Raw genomic sequence first — 11,507 nt, 5'->3', positions numbered from 1 at the left:
AACAATTAAAAAAGTTAAAATTTGTAAGACTATTAAAATATTAATAATATATTTAAACTTTATAAGAAGTGTCAGTCTTATAAAATGTAAATGGTTACAATCATAATTAATATCATACTAACTCAATCTATTATTTATAATGCAAAATAATAAATATTAAAAAAAAATTAAGATGATATACTACGAATTTAAAAAGAAAACTCAGGACAGAGTTATATGGTGGAACGGGTTTTTTCATATTGATATAAATTTAAAATATTATTAATTTGGTGCTATACGGCTAAAACATCATTTCATTATTTTGTTAACACTATCGATATTAGAGAAATATGCATATCTAATTAAGTTGATTAAATTCATATTATGTAAAAACAAATTATTCTGTGGTATTATGCGTGTTAAACCATAAAATTAACAATTATTGTACAATTATAATATTAAACAAAGCAAACAAATACAACTTATAATTATTTTTTTTTTGTTACAAATAAATTACCCTGCAGTATATCGGATTCTAATCTAGTGTGTTAATATAAATTAAGAAAAAGTGTGTGCCTGCTGGAAGTTTTGTGAGACAATTTCCCAATAGAGTAGAAGAAGGTAGAGCTTTTTTTAGGAGACTTTGTAATAATATATTTGCAAGGAATTTAGTGCAACTGACTGCTTTGTCAATTGGAGTTAATCTCCATCCGCAAGATATGATGCAATGACTTCAGAGGATCAAGGAAGATATATGTGAAATCTGATCTGGCCAAAAGTTAATGGGGAGCTTCATGAATCATGCTGGAGCATCAATGGTGGGATTAAGAATCCAATGGTTAATTGTTGATTTCATGTGTTTCTCAAGACAAATACTGTATAAGGTTCTTTGAGTGTAAGCGATATAAGGTTATATATTGATAGAGAAATTAAATGAAAATATTGGCATCGACCAAATAGATACATCGCTATTTCTTGTCTTCAAACGCATTGTTACAATGATTTATCTATGAAAGTATTTTTTTTTTTTGAAAAAGGTGTATAGTTACACCAAGACTTGGAGTCGTCATACGATTATGATACCAATTATGACTATCTTATATAATATGTTATGGTTTTTCTCAACTTTTGCTAAGGAGATGACACTTGGCGTGTTATCTATCTAACATCGGTCTTATTTGTTGTTTGGACAACAAGATTTGTTTGGTCATTAGTAACTACTGGTCCATTAAAAAAAAACAAAACTCTCAAGATTTCTTTTTTCCTTCTTCAATAAGAGCCAGTTGTACTGTTATACGCCTTTTCATATCTAAAGCCACTATTTATCAGTTTGTGGTTTCATCTTAGGAAAAATTGATGATAGTTTATTCTGAAATGATAAATATGGGTTTCAATCTTATGTATGATTCATGGGGAATAAATGATTCTAGATTATGTTTGATTGTGGGATGTTTATGTGTTCTCAAAATTCTCTTATCAGTTCATAAATTTTTGGCTCAAATTTTAAATTTTGGGTTTTCATTCCTGCTTAGTTTATGGTCTTTAATCTTATATAATGTACTGGTGGGATGTTTTGCGTAAGTAATTTGATAATTGCTTACTCTTTTATTGCTCATTAGATCTTACCAAATTTTTTTCCATAAAAGTAGAATTCATTACGTTTTCCATAAAATTAGAATTCAATCCCTAATTACTCGCCTTTTAACACAATTTTTCATTCATTATTATTTAATTTCAGCCATTATGTTCTCATGAAGAATTATATTATTTTTATATATCTTTCCAAATTTTAATAGGTATTGTTGAATAATTTTTTAAATTTTTTTTGCAGGTTATCATGTTTGTTATTCGCATTAATACTACAAAGAAAAAAATTATGTGAAAATGTTTGAAAATTTTATTTATTCATTAGAGTTTTATGCATATTTTTCCTACTCTCCATGGGTCGGTCCGGCAATTTTGGATGCCATACATCAATTTTTTTTTAAACCCTTTTTATTATTGTAAATAAAATTATTGAAATAGTAATATAAAAAATTATTTTCATTATTTCTATATTGTAGTTCGTTTTGTGTGCTCATATTTTTCTTTGTCTTTTCAATGTTTTCGTGTTCATTTAAACATTTATACGAAAATAAATATCATATTGCCTAATAACTCATTGTTGTTTTAAAACTTTTCGAATATGGAAACTTTTTTATTAGAGTTTGAAATTTGTTTTTCTTGATTAAATTTTACTTTAAATCTCAGTAGCAACAAGTTTAATTAATATTAATCTAATGCTCATTCACCAACAATTCAAAAGATGAAATAGGTTTTTATATAAACCTAATAAAATTTCATCTGTAAATTGAATATATCTACATGAATAATATACTGTTTTCTTATAAAAAATTTGAACTTCTAAATTTTTTTTTGAAGTTATAGAAAAAATCTAATAATAAGTGAACTTATAATTTTTTTTCCTACATAAAAGACCTAACACTTTTGGTCTAAAATATGCCCGAGAAAATTGATGCCCTAATTCTTGGCTTCACTTGCTTGACCTATGGGTCCAGTCTTGAACCATATTTTATTTTTACTTCAAGTTGTCGTGTTTGTTGATTGTGTAATATTACTACATCATGAAAAAATGAACTATCATGATTTTATATGTTGAACATGTTCGGTTTTGTTCCTTTCTTATATTTTAGAATCTCTATTTTTTTTTTTCTTTTGGGTACTAATGTGGTAAAGCAGACTAAAACTTCTTCTTATTGGACGATGCATATGAGTCTCTCCATTGTACATTTAGTTTCTTATTAGTCTTCATCTTTAAGAAACAAATGTATTTTAAACTATTATAAAAAAGGAAAATTGTATGTTACTATCATATGATTTAAAAACCATGTTGTTAAGCTTGTGATGACTTTTTATCTCATGGTAAAATATGAGTTGCATTTTTCTATACTATATCTGATTAATTTGACTTCTATATATACTTTTGAGTAGTATATTGGTATCACATATTTTTAGGAATCTTAGTATCAAACAGCGCGTTTTCAATAATATTCATTTTCCTATGTCAATTTTCGATAATAGCCTTTCATGTTGTTCATTTTCAAAAATATTCATTTTCAATATATAAAATGACTAAATTCTAACAAATGAACCCAAAAAAAAAAAATATGATCAATATATTTTTAAAATCATAAAAATAACCATTGTTGAGTAAACAAATAAAGCTAATAATCTCCAAATTACTAAAATTGAAACAACAATGTAAACTAAATCCGTGCCGGATGACTTCTAGTATAGTATACGAGTGGGTCACTGTTGATCCCATACCTGGCTCTTTTGTCGTCAACGTCGGCGATCATCTCGAGATTCAATTATTCTTGACGACAAAATCAATATATCATACCTGCCTCTTTTCTCGAGGTACTTTTGGTTGACAAGAATGGTTCTCTCCTGCACATTCCAATTGCCCATTCTTGTCAACCACAGTACACATGTGCGTGTGATCTGTTCATAAAGACATGATTTATATCCATATCATCACAAAATCAAATGAAGATGCATGAGCGAGTGAGGCCCTGAACAAATGCACACGAGGATTGGAGGAGGTTGCTTCCAGTTGTAACTTGTAAGTAACTCTCAATCAAACTTCTCTCCTTGAAGCTCGTTCGTCTATGTTTTTCATCAACGCTCTGCACATAGGTGAGTAAGTGACTGGTGTTACTCGTGATTTACAGTTTTTATATTCAGAAAGAAAAACAAATAGACTTGCCTTTGCTGTTTTCTGCAGTCTGAAAAGTGAAAACAGAACCTTTACATTAGGGTGTAGTAGTTTCTTGTGGAAACACCAGAGAAGAGTCAGAATACCAAAGAGTTTGGATTGGAGATATGATTTGCCAAAAAGATAGCCTCAAGGAGATATTTCTAATCAACTGTAAGCCATGTGAACTTCTGAGTTCTGATCCAACTGAAAACACTCAATAGAAACAGGTCAGGTGAGTCAATGTACGCAACAATTAAGCAACGATGCCTTATATCTATTGCATGCATCATTTTTCTCTGTTGCATATAAACCAGTTTTTAATCTTGATGTGTATTGTTTTCCTTACGCATTGCATCTTCTCTAACATGACCAAAATGTACTCTCACCTCCATTCTCATGACTGTGATCAGCCTTTTCTTAACTTACTTCTACTACCCGCTTTAGCTTCACCTCGGTGTGATCCTCATTCAGAACTCTAGGAACAGAAACACAAAAAGAAACATCTTCTCTTATGTTTTCGTTGCCCATGACCTCATCGTTCTCATCGTACGTGTTGATGTTGTAGAACATCATCAATATAACCGAAACTCCCGGAAACAAATCATATCAGAAGAAAACCAAACTGGAAATCAATAAGAAAACAGAACATGAAGCAGAACAGAGAAGCAAGCAAAACTGATTTTGGCTTTAATGACTTATTGATGACATTGTAATAGACCTCTCATGTGGGTCAGGAGAGTACATAATATAAAAAGGCTAGGGAGCTTAATCATTGAGCATTCATAGAGGGGGAAGTGTTGCACCAGGTGAAGGAGACGGTGCTTCACCTTTTCGTAGCGGCGGACATTGCTTGAGGCAATTTTCTGGTTCGCCGAAAGGGAAGCAAACGGTAATATCTTCGATACAACACAAAAACTCGAGTTGCCATGGCTCTCCCATAAAGTGTTGAAAGCATCTTTCTATTCCCTTTGGATGATCGGGATCATCGTCTTGACCTACAAGCATTAGGTTAAAAGTTTAAAAAGTTATCATGTGGCAACAATGAATTGAATTCCTGGGGTTTGGAGAAAAAAGGATTGAATCACTTCTTACATTGGTGGAGTCCGAAAAGAGAGACGATAATGAGAATGATAACAAAACTGTTACGACCCATCTTTATTTGATTTTCTCTACTGATGCAACTTTCCTCTATGATCAAGCAAAAATAAAAAAACAAATGTGTGGTGAGTGTTGATGCTTGCAGATACATATATATATATTGAAAATTATTTAAGAACAGGATCCATCATTAATTAACATTGATCCATAATTTGGTGCATTTTAATCAAAAATAAAGAAATAGACAGTACAAGGCTATGTATGAATCCCTTAAGATCATACAATTTGGGATACATATCAGTATCACACTATACATGGTAATGAAATAGACTTATGTGCGGCCACTTTTGTAAAGTCATTGAAGAGCACAAATAGTCACATAAAAATGTTATTTTTATTTTCCAAGAAACAAAAAAACCCTAAAATGTTAACTGAGTACATATTTTTTTCTTTTCTATTTCACACTTTTCCCTTATTGTATCTTTTTTTCTTCTTCTTGTCAACCTTTGCATTGAGTTGCAAAAAATCAGCATTACATTTAGATCGTATTATTTGATGATCATTATCTTTTTAGATTAGATCTTCTCCTTTACCAAAAAAAAATTATCTTTAGATTAGATCTTGGCCAATAAGCTATGGGCTAACGTTTCTGTTATGGGCTTAATATCATTAAAGGTTTATGGTTCTTTCCTTTCCTTACACATTTTTTTTTTCTGGTCAGCGGTTTTCGTCTCCCTTTCCAAGTGGGTAAATGTTTTTTTTTGGTTTAAATTAGAAGAAAATTTTTTGACGTGGCAAGTTTTTATTGGACAGGTGACTTGTGATTTATAAGATAAAGGATATTATATTTGTGTACACATTTGATATATGAACATATAAATAAATAAATATATATATATATATACACACATACAATATATCATATATGATGTAAGTGTTAAATATCTAAGAAAATTGCACAAAAAATGCTTAACATATGCTTAAAACATACTTAAAATATGCAAAAAAAAACTTTCTCCCTAACAAAAAATACAAATATGATTAGACAACAAATCTAAATATTATAAGCAAAAAGAAGAAGATTAGAGTGAAAGACTAACCTATAGATGCCAAGATTAATGAGTACGAGGGTCTTTGTTACAATTGAGTCAATACTTGCATCAATGGCATCTTGGATCTTTGTGAACCTTCCACAACCTTGAAGAGATACCTTGAACACCATAATGTATCCTTTGGTGGGAAACTTTGAGAACTTGTCACATTTCCAATTGAATTGGAGAGATGATGGATAGAAAGAAAATGAGGAAAAGCATGCTAGACATAATATATCAAGAAGATAAAATGTAGAATTTTTTTTGAAGAGTTCATAAGCTTTTATTAACTTGGGGAAGATGAAATGAGGAGAAAATTGTTAAGAGGACAAAGCTTTTTCTTTCTTTTTAAAAAACATGTGGAAGATGACGATGATGATGTTGATCAATTAGTATCCCAATTTTCATTTGATATTTCTTACTGTCATCACAACTAAAGATTCCCTGAATTTTCTTAATTTGTTTTAATTTTTAAAATTTTACCTCGTCAACTTCGTATGCAAGTTTAAAAAGATACATTTTCATCACATCTACATAATGTAATCATGATTTGGACATTTACATCGAAGCAAACTGTCAATGATCGTCCCTTACCCAAAGAAACTTTTACATCTATATTTATTTTTCTTTAACCTCTTATGAAATATTGCCATTTTGGTTTAGTATAACAAAATATTAAATGGTTTTGTAGTTTGTGCAATTAAGAATTCTTACAGGTGTATGAGGGTTGTTGTCTCTTTGTACAGAACTCGTGATGCTTTTACACTCCTCTTATGTTTTTATTTATTACTAGGGACTACACCCGGCTACGCACATGTTTGTTTCACGTTTATTTGCATCAAAACTATAGAGTTGGAATGTAGTTTTGTTTTTATTTGTTGTTTATTCACTACAAAAAAATAGGTGTATTGTATCACTTAAATTGTATCATAAAATTAAGTAATGTTACTTTGAATTACTTATTTAAAAATGAAACAAATAAATATAATTAAGCATCAGTTATTAAAGTGATGTTTTAATAAACTAATTTGACATCAATTAAATAAAATTGATTTAACCTGTATGCGTTTGTATCACTTTTTAAAAAAATTGATATAAATTATAGATTCACATCATTTAGATAATTGATGAATCTTTTAATTTTATTGAAATCACTTTTTAATATGATACAAAATTTATATCGATAAAAACTGATGTTAATTTACACTAGCTATAATCAAAAAATAACTTACTTATTTATTTATTGTCAACAAAAAACCAAGGAAAGAATTAATGAATTAATGTAATTACTTATTTTTTATTGTTGTCAATATTTTTTTTTTTTCGTTGGTAGTTAAGGTGGGATTTTTACAATCCCACATCGACCACTTCTTAAGGAGAGGTGAGATCTATCTATTATAAATACTTAAACCTATTTGATTGCCATTACTTAAGTTTAGTGGGATAACAACTAATTGTGGACCCATCATAAATATAGTAGAAATAATATATACTATAGATATCAATATAATATATAAACAAATATGATTGAAAATATAAATAATTAAATATTTTACTACAGAAAAAATATTTTCAGATAATTTATTATAATATTGATTTTAACATCATGCTTTTAAAAATGGTATAACTATTTTACATTAGTTTTGATAAATGATGCAAATATTTTATATCAATTTAGTAAAAATGATGTAAGACTTGCAACATTTTTTATAAGTGATGTAAATGAACATCAATTCAGTAATTGAAACAAATATTTATTTCAAATGATACAAATTATTTGCATCAACAAAATGTAAATCATTTGTTTAAGTAATGCAAATTATTTTAACATCATTTAAACATGATACAAACAAATGAAATAAATGATGTAAAACCATCATTTTTTTGTAGTGATTGTTTTACGTCTGAAGATCGTTTCCATACATATTGGGGGTTTTTTACATGTAACTGGTTTTTTTTTTTGTGCTTGCCCTGTGTGTTTTTTGCATACTTATACTTGCTTCATTACATTCTTTGTTGTTTTTTTTTTTAATTTTGTGGTTATTTAGTGCATTGTGTATATATGTATATATTATTTTTTAGATTTGTTTAAAATTTATGTAATGTGTTTGATTACATTTTGTTTGTTAATTTTGTTGAGGCATGGTTTTTTGGTTTTGTATTTATTTTTTGATTAATATATATATATATATATATATATATATATATATTAGTTTGTTAATATCTGTTTTATTTTTCCATTGTTTGGATTATTGTAATTAAAGGTTGTTTGGTTTTGGAAGGTGTAATAGTTGTATGAATGAATGCACCCATGTTATTATTTTTTAGCTACTTAAAGGTCACAGAGTTTTGTCTTCCCTTTCGAGATAATGATGTTGACTGTGAAACTCGGAGCTACACTCGGAAAGACATTTGACAATTGAGTTAGTTTATGTATTTATGAAATCTAAATTGATTTTTCTTTATATGTAAAAAATACGTTATTTTGTATCTGACATTATAACTAAGCATGTATGGTATTATTGGAGGTGAAGAAAAAGATTATAAACTTAATATAAAGTAATATTTAATATTTAAATTTGGTATATCTTTGGAACTGAGTTATTATTGATGGTCAATCGACTATTATCTAAGTTGCCGATGTATGTAATCACTAAACATCAAAACACACGAAATATAAAGAGGAACTCTCATGACACAATTGACTGAGATATGTTCGCATGGAGATAAGGTAAGGTTACAGCACAATCTGGTAAACAATTTGAGCATTCTTGTTTTTTTCTTGATTGGTGGCATGTGTGATTATATCCAAATATAAGAATCATTTAGAGTTGTGTTAATTCTCTAGGTGTGTTGAACTGTTGATATTCCCACTTTTAGCCTTTGTTTCTTTCTCAGAGGTTTTTTTTTTCTTCTCTTTCTCTCTTTGTTACACTCTGTTTTAGTTTCTTTATTGTAGAGAGGAAGAAAATGTTGTACTCATACAAACTACACAAGCCACACTCTAGACCTTACTTCTAGATCTTAGGCTCTTACACAAGCCACACTACTCATGCTTACACCACATCAAAAACTACACTTAGATTTTAGACATTAACTAGCACAACACATTTACTCATTTGAGCCTAACTAAATAATTAGCCCCATTACTTCTTAACTTAAGTCTCAACAATTTCACTTGTCTTCTTGGTTAACCTTGTTTTTTCTTGTCGTTGACTCCTCTTTGCGTCTTCTTCCTCTTTTTGTGATTGTTCTTCTTCTCTTTTTTTTTTTGCCTCACAGTGATTGTTCTTATTCTTTGCAGGATTAATCGAAGACTCAATATTCCACATGAACATGTCCATCTTTTTCTTTGAAAGATTTAGAAAGAAATGAAAGCACCAATCCACAAGTTATATGAAACGCAATTTCAATATTTGGATTAACTATACATATAACTCAACCACATTCTTTTTTATTGGTATCCAGACTTTGAAGTCCAGAAAAAAAAAATGAACAGCAATGCATCTTTTCTTTATTTAGATATTTCGTAAACAAAGATAATAGCAGGCCTAACCAATTTCAAAACAGAACAACCACGGTAGATCGTATATATCGTTTAAGAATCTACTTCTAAATAATTCAATTTGCTAAACTGAATGTTTGAATCGGTGTTGTGTTTAGGACCTTATCAATACATAACCTCAAACTCCAAAAGGTAGATAGAAAGCCTAAAATTTAAACAAATGACTATTAACCTATTAATGTAGATGAAGAAGCATAATGATGTTTTTGTGGACAATTGCAGACTTTGTTTTACCTTGATTTTTGGTGGATCATTTTCTAGGGTTTCCATCGCCATCTCTCTAGTACGACGAATGACCATAGGGGCTGTCGTTGCATTTCGTTCTCTCAAATCACTTATCGTCTATGCTCGTCAAATTACGTACCATTGATTTGGTTTGCTGTTTCCAATAGGCGAGGCTCTTCAGTCTTGTAATCCGAAAACGTATAATCTATACTAAGAGGGAGAAAGAACACAAAGAAGATGAAACAAATCATAATGCCAGAGGTGGGGTTATTGGTTTTATGAAGGTGAGGTTATTGGTTCTATGATTTTAAAAGATTTGGAAATCCAAACAAAAATCATGTGTTATTTAATCATTGATTTTAAAATATTTATCAAAATTATGTGTTATTGGTTATATAATTTACAAATCTTATATATACATTTTTGGAGACAATTATGAAATAAATCCTGAAGTTCAAATCTATTTATAAATATGTCATTGACATTAATTATTAATTTAATAAACAAATTAATTCTACTTATATTCGATTTTTTTAATAAAAACTAAGTGTTTTAAAAGGTAACAAACATAATTGCAAATGTATACAAATTTTATTTCCTTATTTTATAAGAAGGTGAATGAAGAGGTTTACCCCTAAGAGTGAACCCAAGTATTGTTCTTTACTTGATAAAAATTTGAAAAATTGACTAGATAAAAAGTGATTTTTAGTCTCACATACTATATTTTACTTTCATGGGTTTCGTATGATGAGTTTTTGCGGATTTAAAATCTTTGAACATGTTGCGTGATCCGCCTAGCATGACGGGTTTGGACTATAGAACCAACACTAAAATTATTAGTTTATTTCATATACTATAGATTTGTATTCATAGTTTGGAAAATTACTTTATAAATTATTTAGTATATGAACTACAAAATATTATACATACTACAACACAATCTTAATATTCCAAAAAAAAATTGTATACACATACATATCATATAAGCATATACCTCTGTTTAATACTAGAAAACAAAACTAAGTGTTTTGAAATTTTATATTCTATCTAAAAACAAATTTAATGTAATTAGGTTCTAAACTTTATAAAACATAAGAAGAATGAAAAATCATTCTAAACAAAATTATAAGTTAATTAGATAAAAGTTAATTAATTAGAAATTTGAAAACTAAATAAATTAAAAATTATTATTTAAAATACAATAATTTATAATTTAGTCTCGCAGTGTTCCGCGAGTGAAAACATAGTACTTGTTAAAATCCCATGTTATTCACTTAATGATTTGTTTTTGGATTTCAAAATCCACATTATGTTTTAAATGGATTTGAAAGTGTAAAATAGAAGAATTCAAATCCAAGGATAAAACTTGTTATTTCAAATTTCATATGTTTTGATTTCCATTATTTACAATTCTATATGGATTTAGAAATCACATCTCCAATACCGAAGAATCTAAAATAGGAAACTCTTCAACTGTAAATGTTGAAAGTCGTCCTCATGTTCATAGCAAAAATGCCCATTAAGCTTTAAGTGGACCTAGAAGCCCAGAAAGACTCTTTCGAAAGTGTATTTTTTTCTTGGTTTTTTTTTTTTTACTTGTTTTCCTTATTTTTCTCTAATATTTGCTGATGACGTGGCATTCTTTAAGATGAGTGTGAACTTTGCTGATGTGAACACTCTTAAAAGGTTAAAATTGTCCCATTTATTAGTAGTAATAGTGGAAAGAAATAAATCTGTGTATGCAGAACCAATACCAATTCTAGCATCAAAAGAAAAAGAACTCAATTCC

The sequence above is a fragment of the Camelina sativa genome, chromosome 11, assembly GCF_030686135.1.
Source record: "Camelina sativa cultivar CO46 ecotype springtype chromosome 11, ASM3068613v1".
Lineage (NCBI taxonomy): Eukaryota > Viridiplantae > Streptophyta > Magnoliopsida > Brassicales > Brassicaceae > Camelina > Camelina sativa.
The sequence above is the reverse complement of the archived record's forward strand: the minus strand, read 5'-3'. Positions refer to the sequence as shown.